This window comes from Nicotiana tabacum, chromosome 18 (genome assembly GCF_000715075.1).
Source record: "Nicotiana tabacum cultivar K326 chromosome 18, ASM71507v2, whole genome shotgun sequence".
NCBI classification, from domain to species: Eukaryota; Viridiplantae; Streptophyta; class Magnoliopsida; order Solanales; family Solanaceae; genus Nicotiana; species Nicotiana tabacum.
The window spans coordinates 42,739,083-42,760,952 of record NC_134097.1 but is presented as its reverse complement, the minus strand read 5'-3'; the positions used below and the strand labels follow the sequence as shown (position 1 = coordinate 42,760,952).

Here is a 21,870-nt window from a genome sequence, read left to right as displayed (position 1 = left end):
TTCCCATTTTACTCCAGTTGAAGTTCATCAATGAAGAACAACAAAGTTTATCAAAATTGAAGTCAAATCTTCAAAGTTCATACACACATTTACCTTCAACTTTAAATTTTCTCAATGAAGAAGAACAAACCTTCAAAGAGACAAGAGAGCAGCAATTCCACCATTGACAACCATTAAAAAGCTTTGAAGCTTTGAATTCAAATTTGGATTTTCAAAAATCATTATTTGTTTTGATTGTATGTTGTTGTAAATAATTGGGAATATGTTTTGGAGTTTATATCTCAATTTTGAGGGGTTTTGGTGAAGATTTAGACTTGGTTTTGGCTGAATTTCAGATTGAAACTCGAAGAAGAAGAAGAAGACGTGACATACATTATATTGCAACAATTGTAGATAAATTGTAGACTATTTTTTGCAGAAGATTTTGTAGAAGTTTTAGTCATTTTGGATTTGTGAAAGTAGAAAACAATGCATCTACAATCAGAATACAAATAATCTATAATTTATCTACAAAATATCTACAAACTGGATACATTGAATTTTAATATTCCAATTCCCATTTCAATTGTAGCATAATTGGCATTTTTGACATAATTGCATTTTTTGCAGAAGAATTGTAGAAGTTTTAGTTGTTTTTGATTTGTGAAAACAGAAAACAACGCACCTACAATTAGAATACAAATAATCTACAATTTAGCTACAAAATATCTACAAACTGGGTACATTGAAGTTTTATATCCCAATTCCCATCCAATTGTAGCATAATTGTGATTTTTGACATAATTGCGTATTTTCAGAAGATTTGTAGAAGTTTTAGCCATTTTTTATTTGTGAAAACAGAAAATAAAGCATCTACAATCAGAATATAATTTATCTACAATTTATACAATATGTCTTCTTCTTCAATCTGAAATTCAGTCAAAACCAAGTCTAATCTTCACCAAAACCCCTCAAAATTGAGATATAAACTCCAAACCATATTCCCGATTATTTTCAACAATATCCAATCCAAACAAATAATAATTTTTGAAAACCCAAATTTGAATTCAAAGCTTTCAAGCTTTTTAATGGCTATCAATAGTGGAAAATATCTGGAAGAATATTTACTTCTATAATTGTAGCGTGCCTAAATAGGAATATCTGGAAGAATATGACTTGATCTGATTTACGCCAAATCTTTTTAGAATATTTGTTCCTCAATTTTAGCTCGACAAAATAGGAAGATTCAACTACTATTAATTAGTATTTAATAATGTAAAATGGATAAATTATCCGACATGACTCATATTTTATACAGATAAAAAAATGGGTTAACCGGCGGATAATCCATTTTCGAATATGATCACTTTTGTGAGAATGTTTTGGCTCCCAAACTTGAGGAACCTCCAATTTGAGGCATTACAAAGGTAAAAGTTAAACCCATTAGTTATTCATTGGTTATCCATATTCTAAATGGATAATATGGTTCTTATCCATATTCAACCTGTTTTATAAAGTTCATTGTCCAACCCATTTTTATTGGATAATTGTTTTCTTTTATCCATTTTGCCACAAATAAGCAAACCAACATTGCGAGGACCATCTCACCCATAACAACATTAGGCATAAACGGAAATGCAACATACATGAGAATAATCTTGTAACCCTCACAACCCGTCATAACATAAGAGAGAAAAATATAACATATACCGAGGCGCGAATAACATCCATTCCTCCCGATGATGTACCTATGTTAACAGTTGTGCAAGAGCAATCAAATCCGATCCGATACAGAATACACGTTCTCATTAGGCTCACAAATAATCCCCAAACTAAATTCTGATCATTCCCAAACAGGTAGATAACCTTCAAAAAGTCCATAGCGACATTTCCATAACACATACCATCAATTATCTGATCCTCAACATGTCTTCACAATTCGCAATCTAGGAATAGTCTGTGTATGAGAACATCCGGTCTCTGAACCTCATGAATACCAAAATCTCCATATCCGATCTCAACTACGCTACTCAAATGGCTAATGCGTCACTCATACTCCATCATCTTACGGAATATACCCACATAGATCCTTTGCGACACACAACAAAAACTTGAACCACAACAGCCCAAAGCTAGGCGACCATCGCAACATTAGTCAAGCACCCACAAATCAAAATACAATGTGCATGCTAAAATGCGCTATTTCCTCCGGCGATATCAAATAGTGCCAGCATTCTCTTAAACATCTGAAATTATCCATGTCATCAAGAACTCATATCCTTCCCTTTGAAACTAAGCTGCAACCTTGAACTCGCCACTTTCAACCCCACACGGCGCACCACCACTAACATGCTAACCCGTGAAAATACGAAAATTCTATAATCAACTCTGAACCACAAGCAAGTCGAACACCTCATCAGCCGAGAACCTTCTATTTAACTCAACCAAAAGAACATCACCACACGCAATATATCTTTTATATCTGTAGAAAACATCAACTCTGGGCCGTGGCCATAACCATGATGAATTCTTCGGAATTGATTAACACATAATCAAGTCATCAGAACCGATCTCCTCTAACTCAACTGAACCACACAGACTACCAATCCGAAAGTAATGCAATCCGATATGCTCGCTCTGAAGGAACCTTCTGTGACTCCGAAGTAGTTTCTTGCATCGCTCTAATGTTGTCATGTAGAATCATTCTTGATATAAAAGCACCGCGAATCCAAGCACCATTCGCTGCCGATCTTGAGCTCGAACCACACACAAATCCAAAAATCCTCAAATTCTAGGCACGAACCTTGAACTCATCAGAACCTTTTCGATAACCACCCACTTTGCTTTAAATCCCCACTACACAACCAATAGACACAGAATAAACCGCACTATGCCCGCACCTGAATAACCAAAAGAAGCTACTAAGGGATTGCGTTTCCTTGCACTCTGCATCCGCAACGAACATCAAAACTGAATCCTCCCCAAGACCTCTATGTACTCCATAAGGCATGTTACATCATGCATCCACCGACCCCTTACCCAAAATCGTACTCGATGAAACCTTTCTAAAGTAGAACAATGAACAAATATGCAGAAAATAACAATACTAGAACATAACAAAAAAAAAGTACAAGAAACAAATATGCGAAGTAGTAAATGATTACTAGAAGAAATCACGATCAATATTCCTCAATATCATGACCAATCCTTTCCTTAAAGCGATAACCAACAAACCAGGACAATAAATTCATAACTTTTATAGTGTGAGAAATGTACTCAAGATATCAAATCAAATGGCACGAAAACACGCTTCGTGCATTTATCTCATTCTCACCAAATATACATATAACAGTACCAACTAGGTAAAAGAAATACCAATAATTGTAATGACAAAATGGGAATTACACATACAGCAATAACGAATAAGGGAATACATATGGACAATGGCAACAGACTAGGTAGAAGGCATAGAATTAATGAAAACAATTAAGATAGAAGAACATAAATTTCATTAACTAACATGGTAGAAGGCTTAGATGTATATATAACAAATAAGAGGGAAAGCATGATCTTTATAAGCTAAACAATTAGAAGGCATGAATAACTAACGTGATAGAAGGCTTAGATGTTGATATAACAAGCAAAAAGGAAAGCATGATATTTACAAGTTGAACAGATAGAAGGCATGAATACGACAACAATTGAGGTAAGGATGAAGACAGAATAACAACGACAAGTCATATCGAAAACATAGGTGCAACAATAACAACTCAAGATAAAGGCATGAATGTATACATAAGGAAAAGATATCACAGTATAATGCATTTCTCTCATCCTCGCCTGCATGGAAACACCCTTCGTGCCATGAACATATGATAATATAAATGAAATGGCATAGCATCACCCTTCGTGTTTTCCTCACATGGCACGATATCACCCTTTGTGTTTTTACTCTTATATGGCACGACATCACCCTTCGTGTTTTACTATCTTCCTTCCATGATAATGTATATGAAATGGCACGACATCATCTTTCCTGATTTACACTCTTCCTCACCAAACACATGTATATCAATAACAAGCAAGGTAGGAAGCATGAATAACATCAAGGAGAGTGATTAAACGAATATTCCAAATTAACATCAATCACAACTTTCAAGCCACTAACAATTTAACAAACCTCAAGAACCTTATTGTTCAAGTATCTCAACAAGTCTCAAAAATGATCTTCAACTCAAGTATAGAATCCAATATCTCAAGAATAAATGTCGTAGCGGTGTATTTATAATTAAGTATAATGACGACCGAATTTAGCACATCAATAATTTTGCAAAGTCCGTCAAATTTTAATCAAGTTATAATAAGCTAAATTATGTTTTCTAGCATTTATTTCATAATCATAGTAATCTAGAAGTCACATAAGACATGAATCATGAAGGTCACATAATCCTACAAGGCACAAATAATCGCATAATTTACCCCGAGCATGATTAACCATGGCACGTGCATATACGCTCGTCAGCTCATATATATATCACTCCGCATGTAGCAAACTATATCAATTAGTAGGAAAAATTTCTCCAACAACGTTAGACAAGATAATTGCCTTATTTCGGGACAATTTTCACAATCTAATACCGTCTTCCATAGAAATATCCTCAAAACGATCAAAACGTAGTCAATTAACATCTAAGAAGTCAAATAATGCTAAAGGAAACATCCCCGATCAATAAAGGTTCAATCTTGGCCAAGATCTCAAAACTCAACAAAAGTCAACCTTGGGCTCGCTTGGTCTAAACTCGAGACTCAAGCCAAAACCTGATTACCCATTCATTCCCGAGTCCGGTTATGCAATTTATTTTGAAATCTGACCTTAATTTGAGGTCTAATCTCCATTTTTTAGATTTTCCAAATTTTACCCTAAACCCTTAATTTTCACCATGAATTTCTTAGATTTGATGTTAAAATTCATAAAAAAAAAGTACTTGAAATTGATTGCACACATGTTAAAGATGCTTACCAATAAATTTGAAAAGGAAATCCTATTCCAAAATTGCCTCTATGGAGTTTAGGGCTGGAAAGTGGTGTAAAATGAGTTAAGTTTTGCCTTTTCCCTCTTTTACCCAGCTGCAGATATCGTAATTGCGAAATATATTTGGCAATTATGATGATCGCAAAAGCGAAACAGTCTCTGAGCCTGCTATAATGTCAAATGTGATGAAATTATTGCAAATGTGAACGCATGGCTGTCTGCAAATGCGAACTATAAACTCGCAAATGCGAGTCTACCCCATTTTCCTCAGAGTTGCAAATGCGACCCATAAACTCGCAAATGCGAATATCACCACCATTGTATTTGAGGACTTAACTTCGCAAAAGCAAAGCTAACCCAGCCCCCACCAGACAGGTTCTCGCAAATGCGAGACCTGCTGACATGATGTACCAACATTCTTTCTAAGACAAAAATCAGTATGCTAAGCATCCAAAACTCACCTGAGTCCCTCGGACTCCAAATCAAACATGCACACAAGCGTAATAACATCCAACAAACTTGCTCGCTCACTTAAATCAACAAATTAACATCAAATAACAAGAATTTATCATTAAAACACAAGATTTTCAATTTTAAAGTCAAAAATTTTAATTTTTCACATAATGCGCTGAAATGCGCTCGGGTCACCGGAGACTCCAACCAAATATGCGTATAATTCCAAAAACATCATACGAACCTACCAGAATCAAAACACCGATTCGAGGTCGTTTACTAAAAATATTGACCGTGGTCAACTCTAGTCTCTTTTAAACTCAAAAATCACATTTGCTTAAAAAAATTGCGAAAAAGATTTTCGAAAAATGACATGGACCACGCATGAAAATCAATATACATCAAATGAAACTATAGGAGGTCTCGAAATACTAAAATTAAAGCTAGTACTGAAAACGACTGACCGGGTCATTACATATATCCATATTTGTGCGGGGCTCATTGAATTACTTTATACACAATAGAGTGTTACCTAATAATAAATATATCGCAATAAAGGAACTAAACTATTTAAAATATAAAAATATCCTTATAGATATTAACAATAACCTTTCGTTGTTAATTAGCGCAAAACAATTCTCTCAGTATTAATTACTACGTAAAAATAGATCTAGAATTTTAATTCTAAGCTTCAAGATTTCAATTTCAACCATTGAAACCCATCACATTATGAGTTTTAGGTTCATAGCTCAAAATTTTCAGCAATTTTAGTGAATTTTATATTTAAAATCCGTGTCATGAATAGAAGTTATGGGTTCAATTAAACTCGTAACTAAGGTGTTGGATCCGCCCTTATCACCACGTACATAATAACGAGAGAACTTCATTTATAGCCCATCGGGCAAAATAAATATCATCCGGTAGCCCACAAATTGACCCATACAAGTCATAGCCTAAAAATAATGACAAGTTCTAGCCGGAAACTTCACTGATCGAATTCCCTTGCAATGTTACCAGCAGCACAGAAAAAACAAAAAGCAAAACAATTGTAATAATGGAGAAAGAAAAGGTGTCCTTGGAGTTGAATATGTTCAAAACCAAGGTCCCCATCATGATTGTCAGAAGGCCATAGGTATGGAGAGCGATCAAGAGGTTGTGCAAAGTGATAGGAAGAGATCCTCGATTTAGTGCTCTGCTTTTGCCATCAATCGAGGAGTGTGCAGATCTCAAGGTGTATATGCAACATCAGGCATTGGAGTTCCTCGAGAGTGATAAGATGCTGAAAATGTCTTCATATTCTGCTGGTCCAGTTGAGAAGGGAGCCCGAGCTTTAAGTATTCATCGTGACATATTTCTTGCAAATGTTCCTGTACATCAACATATTTCAGTTGCAGCAACCTATAGGGAAGAAGAGGAAAGCGAAAGGAGTAGTGTATAGGCAACGAGAGAGACAACTTTGTCTTCTTTCTCTGATTTTCTCTTATAGTTTCTGTAAATATGTAGATAATATTTTGAAGATCTTTGGCTAAAAATTTAAAACTCCGGCGATCTTGTTACCATTTTTGGCAACTGTGAGGCCATGGACGCCGGTGGCTGGTTTCTCAATGAGAGGAAGAACAGAGGAGATGACTATGAAAAAATTGAAATATCTACAAAATAGACTGATATTATACAAAAATTATACAAAATAGACTGTCACTATACAATTTATATATAAATAGACGGTCACTATACAATTTATATACAAATAGAGTGTCACTATACAAAATATATACAACAATAGAATGTCATTATACAAAAAATATACTAAATAGACTGTCATTATACAAAATAGACTATCACTATATAAAAATATACTAAATAGACTGCAACTATACAATTTATATACAATTAGCTCTCACTATACAAAAAATATACAAAATAGACGATCACTATACAAAATAGACTGTTACTATACAAAAAATATACAAAATAGACTATCACTATGCAAAAAATATACAAAAATAGTCTGTTATTATACAAAAAATATACAAAAATAGACTGTTATTATACAAAAAATATACAAAAATAGACATTTCGTATATGACCTGCATTACATATTTCATTCAATTGTTAGCTAATACTTATCAGATCTAGAAGTACATTTAAAAGGGCAAAAAGGGTTGCTCTATCACGCTAGGTAGGGGTCGAACCTGCGACCTTCAGCTTAGGAAACATGCGCTTTATCCATTGAGCTACAAGCGCTTGTGTTGTCATGCTTATTCCTTTCGGCTACTATATTCAATACGTTTGAGCCGAAGGGCCATTTTTTGTAAGTAGGACAAAACATGAGCTATTAAAATTTTGAGAGGCTATAGAGGGTAGTTTTCTCCATAATAACCCCTTAATTAATGGGGTTTTGACACAGTTACCCACAAAAATAAAATTATTTACCCTTGTCTACTCATTTATTTTTCTACCCATAAACTAATTACATTTCCTATCCATAGTAGTTTTTGTAGGGAATTTTTTCTTTATTCTCCAATTCTTTTTTATGCTTTTTTTCTTTTTTCCCTTTTTCTTTTCTTTTCTCCTTTTCTTTTTTCTCATTTTCTTCCTATTTTTTCGCTTTTATTCATTTATTTTTGCCCAAATCGTATTATTGTTATTTCTACCATAACTTATTTCACACTCAAATTTGACTCCTTCTTTATTTTTTTTCTATTTTTTTTTCTTTATTTCTTGTTCCTTTTTTAATTCCACGTGATTGTCATGCAAACCTTGATCTCCTTCCCTACAAATATTAGTACATACTCTACCATTAGCAGTAACACCAACCAGTGATGGAGCAAAACAATATAATCTACGACCACTAAATCTCTATATATACTAGTTAGAATAGAAAATAGAAATGATAATAAAATATTGAAAAATGCAATAAAAATATAAGTAGCAAAAAAGACTTCTAGTACCACATGATACCAATATGGTATACATGTATACCAACAGAGTATATGATTGCTCTAGAATATTGCTACAACTATCTGTGACTATACTACTGTACCAAAACATTAAAGGATACAATAAAAGTATGAGAAAATTACATGCTCGCATTGCAAGCTAAATATTCGCAAAGCAACTTGCTCATTCCATATATTAACAGGGTATATACTTGTATGGGTTGTTGCAACAATTGCCTATAATTATAAAAATTATTACATAATACACATAATCTATATCCATTAGCACAAAAAATTTCCAGCACTGCAAATCACGTTCATATAAATAATTTCAGAATAGAATTCACTTAAAAATGCAGCCAAAACAATCAAAAAAAATGTTCAAACTACCATATGATACCAATATGGCATATAACTATACCAACATGGTATACAATTTTACTGGTTAATTTCCGGCAACTATATGACTATACTACTATTACATAACACACATGCATAAAGAGAAAAATAAAAAAATAGTGTACCACATATTAATGTAATAAAGTATTTCAAGATATTGAACTATATTGCTATTATTAAAAGAAAATCAAATATTGTACTAATAAATACAGATAATACAACTAAAAATAATTCAACTAGCATATGATACCAATATAGTATATAGTTATACTAATAGAGTATATAGTTGGAATGAATTATATACCAAAATGGTATATTTGTATACTATTTGAGTATACAATACAAATTCGTCTTCTTCTCTTGTTCAGCTATATTTCAACCCAAACTTCTAAAATCTACTACAACATCTCCACCAAATTGACTAAAACTTTAGCTATAATCTCCAATCAACTTTCCAAACAAACCCATATAGGATCGGATGGGATCGGATCAAAATAATTAAAAACTCAAACAAACCAAGTTATGAGTTTCAAGATTCAAGGTCTTTCAATGGTGGATTTGAATTTTTGTGCAATAAATCTCCAAAAACGAGTTTGGGTGAAGGGAAAGAAGAAGGTATTAGTGAGAAACAAGTGTGAATTGCCATTGATGATGAACCCCAGAATACTACAATAAGAGAAAATCATTTTAGAATTAAACCCCATAATAGAAATGGAAACGAATTCAAGTGTTAACTCTAGAAAACTAATGGGTTTAGAGAAGAAGAAGAAAATAGAGGAAGAATGGAACTCCATTTACAGCTCTAAGCACCAACCCTCTCGTGCTAACTTCCTTCCCCAATACATATTCGGTGTTGTTCTGCTTTCCAGGTTTCTTCCACTTCTATTTCATTATAACCGGGTAAATAGTTTGGGCCCCATGGGTAGAAGTAGTAAATAATTTGGGTCTGGACATTAAAACGTAAATAGTTTAAAATTAATGGGTATAAAGTGAGATTTTTTCAAAAATTTAGGTTTAGTAACTGGCAAAACTTGCATATCATACCAAACGACCCCCGAGTGAAATAAAATATTCTTTCCCCAGGTCAAGCTCCTCCCTTCTTCTGTTAGTATTCAATCAAATTCTAGTTTTAGGATTTTACAAATGTATGCATACATTTGTAAAATAGCTTCCATATGAATTCTAGTTTTAGGCCAGCCGAATACTAAATCGAGTACCCCATAGCAAAACACAATCCATTCCATATGAAAAATGGAAAGGAAGGAAGCCCAACTTGAATTATTTTAGAGTGTGGGGGTGTTTGGCAAAAGTGCAAGTTCCTAAACCCAAAAGGGTAAAAATAGGACCGAAAACAGTTGATTGTGTTTTCATAGGATATGCGACTAATAGTAAAGCATATCGATTTCTGGTTCATAAATCAGAAAATCCTGACATTCATAATAATACGGTTATAAAATCAGATAATGCTGAATTCTTTGAAAATATATATCTGTATAAAAAGGAATGCGAGTCAATTGGTGAAGGATCTAAATGACCTCGGGAAGAAACAAAAGAAAGTACATTTAATCAGGGGGATCCAAGACGTAGTAAACGTCAAAGAACGTCTACTTCGTTTGGACCAGATTTTGTGACTTTCTTATTGGAAAATGAGCCTCGAACATTTAAAGAAGCTATGTTTTCTTCGGAATCATTGTTCTGGAAAGAGGCAGTCAATAGTGAAATAGAATCCATATTGAACAACCATACATGAGAATTGGTTGATCTTCCTCCTGGAAATAAACCTTTGGGTTCTAAATGGATTTTTAAGAGAAAAATGAAAGATGATGGCACTATTGATAAATTTAAGGCAAGACTTGTTGTCAAAGGGTATAGACAACGAGAAGGTCTTGACTACTTTGATACATACTCCCCAGTTACAAGGATTACGTCCATACGGATGTTAGTAGCATTAGCTGCAGTGTATGGTCTTGAAATTCATCAAATGGATGTTAAAACGGCCTTCTTAAATGGAGAGTTGGAGGAAGAAATTTACATGGAACAACCTGACGGGTTTGTGGTTCCAGGTAAAGAAAATAAGGTATGTAGACTTGTTAAGTCCCTTTACGGACTAAAACAAGCACCCAAACAATGACATGCGAAATTTGACCAAACAATGTTGTCAAATGGTTTTAAGATAAATGTGTGTACATTAAAATGTTCCAAATCACATAGTCATTGTTTGCCTATATGTGGATGATATGCTGATAATGAGTAATAACATTGCCAACATAAATGCTACTAAACGTATGCTAACTAGCAAGTTTGATATGAAGGACTTGGGAATTGCGGATTTAATTCTGGGGATTAAGATCCAAAAGACTCCTCAAGGTCTGGCATTGTCACAATCTCATTATATTAAGACAGTACTTGAAAAATTCAAGCACTTGGGCTTTAAAGTTGCAAAGACTCCAATTGACGTAAATCTTGCACTAGCAAAGAATAAAGGCCAAAGCATATCACAATTGGATTATGCTCGTGTGTTGGGATGCTTAATGTACATCATGAATTGTACACGACCAGATATAGCTTGTGTTATAAGTAAACTAAGTCGATACACGAACAATCCAAGTCAATCTCATTGGATGACAATGAAACGAGTTTTGGGATACTTAGAACATACCCAAAACTTTGATTTGCACTACAGTAAATAGCCTGCGATGATTGAAGGATATTGTGATGTAAATTGGATCACCGGTTCAACTGATTCGAAGTCCACAAGTGGATATGTATTCACTATTGGTGGAGGAGCGGTATCTTGGAAGTCGTCCAAACAAACATGTATTGCCCGCTCTACAATGGAGGCTGAGTTCATAGCCTTAGATAAAGCCGGTGAAGAAGCTGAATGGCTCCGGAATTTCTTGGAAGACATTCCATTTTGGCCCAAACCGTTGGCACCAATATGCATACACTGTGATAGCCAAGCGGCAATTGGAAGGGCTGAGAGCGTTATGTATAACGGTAAATCTCGTCATATACGACGAAGACATAAAACCATTAGGCAACTTCTCTCTAGAGGAATTATCACGATTGATATGTAAAGTCAAGTGATAATGTGTCGGATCCACTTACAAAAGGCCTAACTAGAGAGGTAGTTGAGAAATCATCGAGGGGAATGAGACTATGGCCGAGAACAAGTCATTGTGGCGGTAACTCTACCTAGAAGACTGGAGATCCCAAGATCTAGGTTCAAGGAGATCAAACAAAGTCATTAATGACGGTTCAACATTGTCAACAAATTTTTTTAGTCCATTCTCGTGATGAGACAATGTTCAGTACCAAGGATAAAACATTAAGGCTTTTTAATGATTTCTAAATTTGATACAGGGTATATCAAATAGTGTATCTACGGGATGCCACGTTTAGGAATCACCTATGTAAGTGTGAAGTGTTAGCCCCTTCAAGGAGAATTTTGCAAGGCCAATTCTCTACGCACTTATGAAACCAGGCAGTGTTCATGGCTGAAACGAACACAACAATGAGAACCAAAGACGGTTAAGGGATTGATTGTGTGACTTATGGTTGTCTAGGTATACACTAAAGTTCGACGGTTCAAAGATATCAAATCTACCGATTGACCGAGTATATCCGACATAAGTTCACTACGGAAAGTTCAAAGGGAAACCTACTTATCCAGATGCAATTAATTCTTGCTTGCAAATCACACAAGTTTTTCATGCATACTTCCGTGATATAGCCATTCCCCATTCATGTGGGGGATTGTTGAGTTTTGGATTGTTGAGTTTTTGTTTAAGATGAAATAGTCTTAAAATGAGAGTGAATGGGAAATGAGATTTGGATTTGGATTCGGATTTGATCAAATGATCGATCGATCGATTAATTATTTGGACCAAATTTATTTGTTAATAGTGAATATTAACGTGATATAATCCGTGTTTGTAACGGATGTTTTCCAATCCGTGTATTGTGTTGCACCAAGAAAGCAACAAGATGCCTAGTGCACCTCCCACCATGGCCAAGTGCTCCTCCCACCAAGCAAGTGTTCATTCCACCATGTAAGTGCTTCCTCCATGATATCCTAATGCTTGTTCCACCATGGAGGGGGCGGATTTCTCTCAGATGACTGCTATAAATAGAGCAGAAGTTGTAGAGAAAGAAGAACACACCGGAAAAAAACACTCGAAACACTCAGTATACAATTGATATACACAAACTACACTCTGTATACACTATGTATACACTCAAACTACACTCTGTATACACTATGTATACACTGGAAAAACGAATTGCAATCTGATATCCTCTTCATTAAGAATTCAACATCGGCTATACATTGCATTCCTTCCTCTCAGAATTTCCATTCGACTTCTGAGTTCTCCTCCCTTGTTCTGCATTGTTTTAAAACTACAAACAAAGCAACTGTAAGTGTGATTTGCTGCCGAACTTTGCGTTCGCTGAAATACTGGAGTTTGAAGTACCGCTACACCAATGTGTAATTTGTTTTATCCTGGGAGGAAATAATCCATAACCTTGGGTACTAGGAGGGGATTAAATTCCTTAAGGAAACACTGTGAATTGTGGGCTCGAATTAATTTTTGTTTCAGTTATATCATTTATATTTACATATGTTACTGCGGTAGGTAGCTGATAAAGAGGATAATATATATCTAAGAGTGGAAAAGTTAAAACTTGATCTTCCATTATTCCATATTTATACCAGATAAGAAGTACTATACAGGAAACAACAACAACAAATAAAACAAGCGTGATAATACTTTTTTTTTGTTTAGCCATGATTTTCTCCATTGCAGAATGTTTTGGTGAAAAATCATTTTATGAAATGGTCTCGTACATAATTAGAGTGAGTCTATACAAAATTAAGATGCCCTATGAGTCGAACACGTCACCTTCAGGACGAAGAGTTTCTTGTCTTGTCAGCATCTTTTAGTCCATGGTAGAATGTTCTGGTGAAATTTTCACTACTAGAAAATAGGCCTATGGCAACGACACACATTCCGTTGCCATAGGATGGATAACCGTTGCGATACACCTAGTCACGGTTTAGGGTCTGTTTTGGGATACACGAACGGACCAAGCGTTGCTATAGGGATTTTGCAACGGTTACCTGACCGTTGCCGTAGGAGCTTCTATTGCAACGGTTTTACTATGATCAATTATGGCGATTAGTAGTGAGTTATGGCAACGGTCTGAAACCGTCGCTATATGTGTATTGCAACGGCTAAGAATTGTTGCTATAGATATTACAACATTTGCTGATACTGTTTTGTTTTATCTATTGAAACGGTTATTACAAGCTACTGCAATGGTTATAAGGAACTACTGCAATGGCTGTTGGGAGCTATTCGCAGTTGTTATTGATCACCTATCGCAATTGGATAAATATATAATACACTAAAATTAATATATAATGGATGAAATGAAAATAGGTTCATCATTCAAAATATACAACTACGATTATCCATTTATAAAGCAAAATATACGATAAAAAGTATTTAATAATTCAAGAGTTGGTATATATAAGTTTGCAAAATTCAAAAATAAAAACATTCCTAAATTGTCTGAAGATTGTACAACCAATACTATTAGGTAAGGTCTTCACTGCTTTCATCTCCCCCTTGATCATTTGGTTCACCTATACATTCAACAAAAACAACAATAATCAGAGGATAGGAAAAAGGAAAAATATTTCCTTCTCAATACTACAATTATTGTACTATATATTAACACCAGTAAAATAATATAAGTACTTAGACGACACAACAAAATAGGAAATTGACATTGCCACCTTAGAAAATCAAGTTATAAAAAAGTATTAGAAGTGTAAGTGTGCAAAATGTTACACCAAGCAATGAATAAGAGTGCACAGATGAAACAGAAGTGTGTTTCTCAGAGTCCATATGACCACATGAATAGATTTGAAAACCATATATTGAAGTAAAATTGCTAACAAGTTTATGTGACTAAAACCAAAGTTGTGCATGTTTGTGATGACTGCAATTTTATATCAAGCAGTATAAAAGTACAAAATCTTACAATTACTGCAATCTTAAATGAAGCTATAAATCAAGGTGTACATGAAATTAAATCTACCTAAGGAAAGAATAGAGTTGTAGCAGCTAATGCCAACAACATGACAAATGCCGAATAAAGGTAATGAATTAAATAGACCAACTTTTACCAAAGAAGAAAATTTAATAACTGCACTGATTTAGATAACTAAACTACCTGATATTTGAACAAAATTGCATGACGCATGGACTATTTTAGTAAAATGCTGCTTCTTAATGTGCTTTTAATTCATTTCTGGAAAGACAAATGACGGATTCATGTATTACCAATCGTTGCAGATCTTTCCAAATTTGTTATCACCAAAAGCACCTAAACTCATAAAACTTCTATCCTATTGTACAGAAGAGTCGCCTTGAAATCCAAGGAGAATATTATAACGACCCGGCCTGTCGTTTCATGAGTTACCGCTCCGTTTTCCCCATTTCTGCTTCTTTATGTGTTGTTCAGCTACATTTCATCGTATCACGTTCGTTGGTTTGAGTTCGGAGTGGTTTTGTAGAGAAATTAGACACTTAGTCTCTTTTTGGGAAGCTTTAGTTGGAAAAGTCAACCGGAAGTTGACTTGTAAGCAAATGATCTAGGAACTTGGTTTTTATGGTTCAAATAGCTTCGTGAGGTGGTTTGGGACTTCGGAGCGTGATCGGAATATATTTTGGAGGTCCGTGGTAGATTTAGGCTTGAACTGAAGAAATTAGAATTTTGGCATTTTCCGGTTGGTAGTGGAAATTTTGATATCGGGGTCGGAGTGGAATTTTCGGAAATTGTAGTAGGTCCGTTGTGTCATTTGGGACGTGTGTACAAAGTTTCAGGTCATGCGGATGAGGCTTGATAGGTTTTTGGATCGATTGCAGAATTTGGAAGTTTGGAAATCCTTAGGCTTGGATCTGAGGGTGAATTGGTGTTTCGATATTGTTTAGAGTGTTCCAAGGGTTGGTATGAGTTTGAATGGTGATAGGTGACTTGTTCGTATTTTTGGTTGAGGTCCCGGGGGCCTCGGGTTGATTTCGAAAGATTGTCGGAAAGATTGGAACTGAGTTTGAGCAGCTTCAGCTGCTGTTCCTGTCATAACTGTACCTGCAGACAGAAGAGAAGAAAGGACCGCAGAAGCAACCAAGGTTGAGAAGGGCAGGAGCCATATATGCGGTGAGGTGAGCGCACCTGGGATGTTGTAGGTGCGGGTAATTGACCGCATATGCGGTTTTGGGCGGATAAGTGACTTCCACAGGTGCGACCTGTTGAACCGCAGATGTGGTCGCGCAGGTGCGTGTTTGGGGCCGCAGGTGCAGAAATGCCTGGGCAGAAACTACATAAGCATTCCTTCGCGATTTTCAGCTTATTTCCTCCATTTTTTAGACGGGTTTGGAGCTTTTTGAGAGGATTTGAGGAGGGATTCAAGGGGTAATGCTTGGAGGTAAGATTTGTGAACTCAATACTCGATTATATGGTAATTTCTAACTAATTAGTCATGAAATTTGTGGGATTTTAGGGTTAAAATTGAGGGATTAGGGTTTGAAATTGGAGAGTTTAAATTGGGGATTTGAGGGTCCATTTGAGGTCCGATTTTAATATTATTGGTATGTATAGACTCGTGGGAGGATGAAGATTCTTGTGATGTGATTTATATCGAATTCCGAAACGTGGGCCCGGGGGTCAGGTTTGGCCAATTTTGGGATTTTTGAGTTAATTTAATTATTTTTGCTTGAGCTTTGTTCCTTTAACGTGTATTAATGATATGTACTGCTTTTGGTTAGATTCGAGGCATTTGGAGGCCGACAAGAGGCAAGGGCATCGCGGGCTAGAGTTTGGCTTGATTTGAGGTAAGTAACACTTCCAAACTTGGTTCTTAGGGTTCAAAACGCCGAACTATGTGTTCTATGACTACTGTCGAGGTGACGCAATGCCAAGTGACGGGAGTGTGTGCGTGCACCGTAAGAATCAAGGCCTGGATCATTCCATGACACTGCCTAGTGACTCTTTCTTGCTAATAACTGTATTGCAATTATGTGATTAAGTTAACAAGCTATAAATCATGCTAATTATCACGTTAAAGGCTTCACGCCAATATTGTTGAGACCCGAGAGGTCGTTTCTTGCTGTCATAGCATTTGCTTCATTGATATTCTATACTCAGTCCTGTTCATGCATATTATATCATGCGTCAGTCTCGATTATTGTTATTTGACATATCATATGATTGTTCGGGCTAGTATCATGACATTTTGAGCCCATGTGTATGAGACTGGAGAGTGATGACTAAGTGAGGCCAAGAGACTGATATTGAGTGATAGTATGGAATCGGGATGCACGCCACAACGAGATATTGATTATGCTTTCCTTGGCTTGTTATAGCGCTTGGGCTAAGAGGAGCCCTTCCGGAATTTTTACACCCCCAATAAGCGCAGTTGATGATATTGAGGGATGGATCTTCCCTGGACATGGATCTTGTCCTAAGTATTTATACCTGGAGATGAATTTTCTCCGTAGGGATGGAATGGTCTTCCTCGGTACTGGATGACTGTGGTCAGTGATGAGTATATATTTCGGAATGGATCTTCCCTGGGTCGGATGACCATATACAGTACCGAGTGGTTGAGCGTGTGAATGGAGGTATAAGGAATATTGATCATACTATTTGTGCATTGGTACTTCGAGATTCCCGAGCTTTGTACTCCGTACTATTCAGACTGTATTTATTTACTGCTGAGTATTTGCTTGAACTGTAAGCATATCTACTTTTCTGTACAGTTAAATTGTATTACCTATTGAGGTTTGGTTCGTCACTATCTGACAGTCCATAGTCTGGACTTGTTGCATACTGAGTTGGTGTACTCACGTTACCCCCTGCACCTTGTATGCAGATCCAGGTATCTCAGGGCATGGTAGCGGCTGTTGACTATTCCAGTCTCGGACTTCACGAAGATAGCGAGGTAACTGCCTGGTGACTGCAGTTCTGCTTTCCTCCTTCTCTATCTTCCTATTAGTACATGTTGTTATTTCCAGACTGTTTTGGTCTTGTCTTGTTTCAGAACTATTGTAGTATCGCTCATGACTTAGTGACACCCGAGGTCGGGCTTATAACTTTTTTCCGCTTTGTTGATTTTTAACTTTATATCTTTATCGAATTTTAGTTGAGAAATGGCTTTACTTAAGTTTTTAAATGAAATGTGAATTAAATTGGAAATATGTCGGCTGACCTAGTTTCACGATAGGCGCCATCACGACCGAGTCAGTTTGGGATCGTGACAAATATACTAGTTACAAAAGCATGTTGTGTACCAGTCTATATTGTAATAAAAGTTTACTAGTTCTGCATAGATACATTTTAGCATCTTAAATTGAACTTTACCAATCACTTTCATTCTCAAAAAAGAATCTGAAAGTGCACTATTCCAGGCACTGATGGTGTTTCACGCAATACTAGTATGAACTCAACTAGGTTCTTGTTTCGCACAGTGAGTAGTCTGTTGTGGTATTTAAAAATTATAAGTAACAGTGAAACATAAAGCATACAACATACAACAGTTGCGAGCTCGTCACAAATAAAAGATAGGTTGTTAGAAAAAAAAGAGTTCTAACCTTGATTGCTACTATCAAAAGATGGCCTATTTATTGGTTGAATAGCTACTTGTTGTGCAAAAGAAGCTTCTCCTGGTGAACGAGCACACATGGTTGCTAAAATATTAGGATCAATTGGCATTCCTGCATGCTGAAATTGTTTAAAGATATCTCCTAGAATTTCTTGTCGCATCATTCTCTTTTGTTCCTCGTACTGTTCCTTTTGTTTCTCAAACATTCTTATCATCCTCTCTTCCATTTGTTGCACCAGATCATTTGTAGCATTTGAAGAGGATTCAAAATGTCCCATTTTTCCTTTCAAAGAAGTTCTTGTAACCCCTCGTCTATACAATCTAAGACGTCCCAGATGTTCATCCCATAATGGCTGCAAATGCATTAACATAATTGCTACCATCTTCACTTTGTTGTGTTTCAATCTTTTCCATTTCAGCCTATAATGCAATTTTTTTTAAAAGAGAATTCTAGTAAATAAAAAGTCAATAACAACAAATAATTTATCTCAACAGAAAAGCAATTAGACGAAAATTCGCACAATTTTACTAGTTGTATCTTCATCAGAGTCCTCGTATGACCTTCCAGGTTTCTTGTTCTTGTAGCCACAAAGAATTCTCGAAGTGATAAAGGGTCGGAAGTATTCTTCTCTTTTTCCTGGATACATTAAGAGTGAGTATAAAAAATATTCTTAAAAATGGCAGCATGATTATATTTACTGATAAATAAGAGCCACACCAAATTATTACGGATTACAACAAAGCTTGTTTTGCCAACCGTGTGTGGATTCTTCAATTTTTTTCGATTCTCAATATTGATCTCGGACATTTTCTGCAAAGAAATGAGTCAACAAGACCAGACAAAGAGGTGTTCAGTTAAGTTGTACCATAGGTCGGACAGTCCAGTTCATTATCCTATTTTTTATATATAAGTGCATGCATGCCATTATTTGTAAGTAATAAGCTTTAGTTGCTGCAAGTAATAGACTTACCTGGACTTTTTCAGATCCCCAATATTTGAGGAGATCCTTAAATTGAGATGTTGGAATATATTCAGGCCTTTTTTGCAGTCGAATTTCATCATTCTCACAGGCCTCAAAGTGATTTTTTTTCAAAGTACTCTTGTGTCTTCTCCAAGCAGCTTGAATTGTATCCAAAGTCCATTTTTTTACAGTGTCAGGAATATCATATTTCTCCTACAAATTATTTTAATGGGTTAGTGCAATTTTTTTAAAATATATCCAACCAAAAATTGAATTGGAAACTTCAAACCTTGGTATATGCCCATAGATCATCTTTTGTGTCCATTTTCCTCCAATCAAGTATATCAAGAGGGCAAAGAGTCGCATTCCTTGCCAATGTGCCGAGGAAACTGTTCAATTCTGTCACAACATCTTTAGTAGGACCAACAGGTTGATTGTTCTCAATTACTACGATCAATTTTCGCTCACGCCTTCCATGTACGCTTAGTATCTTTGTTTTACCTCTTTTCCTTTTTTGAGGAGAAGAATCTACAATAATACAAACCATAGATAACCATAAAATTACATGTTTTTCAACTTTATAATTGAAAAAGAATGCCAGTATTTGTAGTAAAATTCTTACCTTGCTGTTCACGTTGTTCTTGTCCATCAACAGTTGTAAAAATCAATTGAATTTGTTCCTCTGATGTTTCTGCTGCAGGGATAGTTGTTTCTATTTGTATATGGGCTACTACACCTGAATTTTGTGGTGTTAGTATCTGATGGTCTTTAGCTAAATTTGGCAGAAGCTCATGATCTTCACTCGATCATGTACAACTAGCTAGAACATTTGTTTTCCTGGTCAGCGCTAACTTCTTTTGGTATGCCAAGGAGGCAAGTGTTCCAGCACTAATGCTTGTCGAGTTTTTATTTTTTCTTTTGTTTCTAGCGTTCTTCTTGTTTCATGACTATGAAACTCTGTCAAGATGATAAAAATAAAAATAGTTAGAGCCAATCAGCCAAAAGGTGGGCCTCAAATGCCAAGCCAGCAACATCAGACACAATCAGAACTAAAGATCTTCTGATTTCGAGTTGAATCGTGTGATCAAATATAACAAGAAATATCCTAGCAGCATTTTAACCTTTGTTAAAAGTGAAATAGAAAAGTCATACAGGTAAAATACTGTAATAGAAGTATCGACGAATGTACCTATCTTCTGTCAGTGAGGCCCTTACGACCAATGAATTTCTCTGTATATAAGAAATCCTAAAGCATTGTTCCAATTTATACCAACAACTTTAGCGACCTCAATATTCTTTCTCTGGTCAGCTAAAATGTGAGCAGCACTATACGGACAAGTAGGAATACCACTACTCTTTTTTCAAATGCATATCATACTCATCAGACTTTAAATAAAGATTGATGTGAAGATAAATAATTGATTTACGATCTAAATTATGGAATAGTCAAAGAAAATTACATTCAAACCAAATTATAGAACAGTCAAAGAAGCAATATCAAATAACATTCTTTTTCATTTTCTTTCAAAGTGGTGGTACAAAGAAGAAAACGCAAAAGAGAACTCTTCTGAGGGTTTTCATATTTGTATATTTAGAAGAAGTTCAGAAGTTCAATCATCAGCATCCATCCAATCCCAATCAGTATCATCAATATCATCCTCCTCTTCCGATGTTTCTATATTTATATTTTATAAATGTTCTTCATCAGATTGCAAATCAATGATATCACTAGGTACATCTTCTCTCGACCATGTGACATCTACATCATGTAATCTAATTGAAGAACCAATGTCATTACAAGCTCCCTCCAAAATGTGTCTGCAACATTATCACAATTCTTTTCCTCCAAATCATACAAGTTAAGAGGGACTTTCTTTCTTGGATAATAAACATCTTTCTCAATTAGATCCTCCACTTACAAAACTTGATGTACTTGAGATGCCCATACAAAATAGTCATCTACACTACATAATCTATTGAAGTATACATGAGTTAAGCCATATTCATCTATTTTATTATAAAACCAATAACATCTAAATAGTACAAGACTAAAACAACCCCAATAATCAATCTCAATAATATACTGAATATATTCATAATAGATAACCTCTCCATCGATAGGATTTGCGTCTCTAGCACTAGCAAAACTATCAGTTGTTGCTGACATAGTCACTCCATTATTCTGAGTCTTCACTCAGCTATCTTGTTCCATCGTATGAAATCGATATCCATTGATGAAATATCCAGTATATCTTTTTGCAACTATATTAGGCCCTTTAGCTAGCCATCGTAAATGATTGAGCACTTCACAATTTAACTTTTTCTTTGAACCAGTTGCCAAATTCCTGACTATGATTTCGTGCTTTAATCCATGCATTTGGTCTAGTATGATTATCAATTAAACTCTTATATTCCCTATAAATATGAATATTT

The 21,870-nt window shown here is 35.4% G+C and overlaps 1 long non-coding RNA gene across 1 annotated transcript; it reads right to left on the bottom strand.

The window, feature by feature from the left end:
* Positions 1-19,192: 19,192 nt before the first annotated feature.
* On the bottom strand, positions 19,193-19,932 carry LOC107773798 (uncharacterized). The gene is made up of 2 exons (XR_012701730.1): positions 19,727-19,932; positions 19,193-19,650 (listed from the first exon to the last, which is right to left on the bottom strand). It is a non-coding gene; the product is annotated as an uncharacterized LOC107773798 (long non-coding RNA).
* Positions 19,933-21,870: the final 1,938 nt, after the last annotated feature.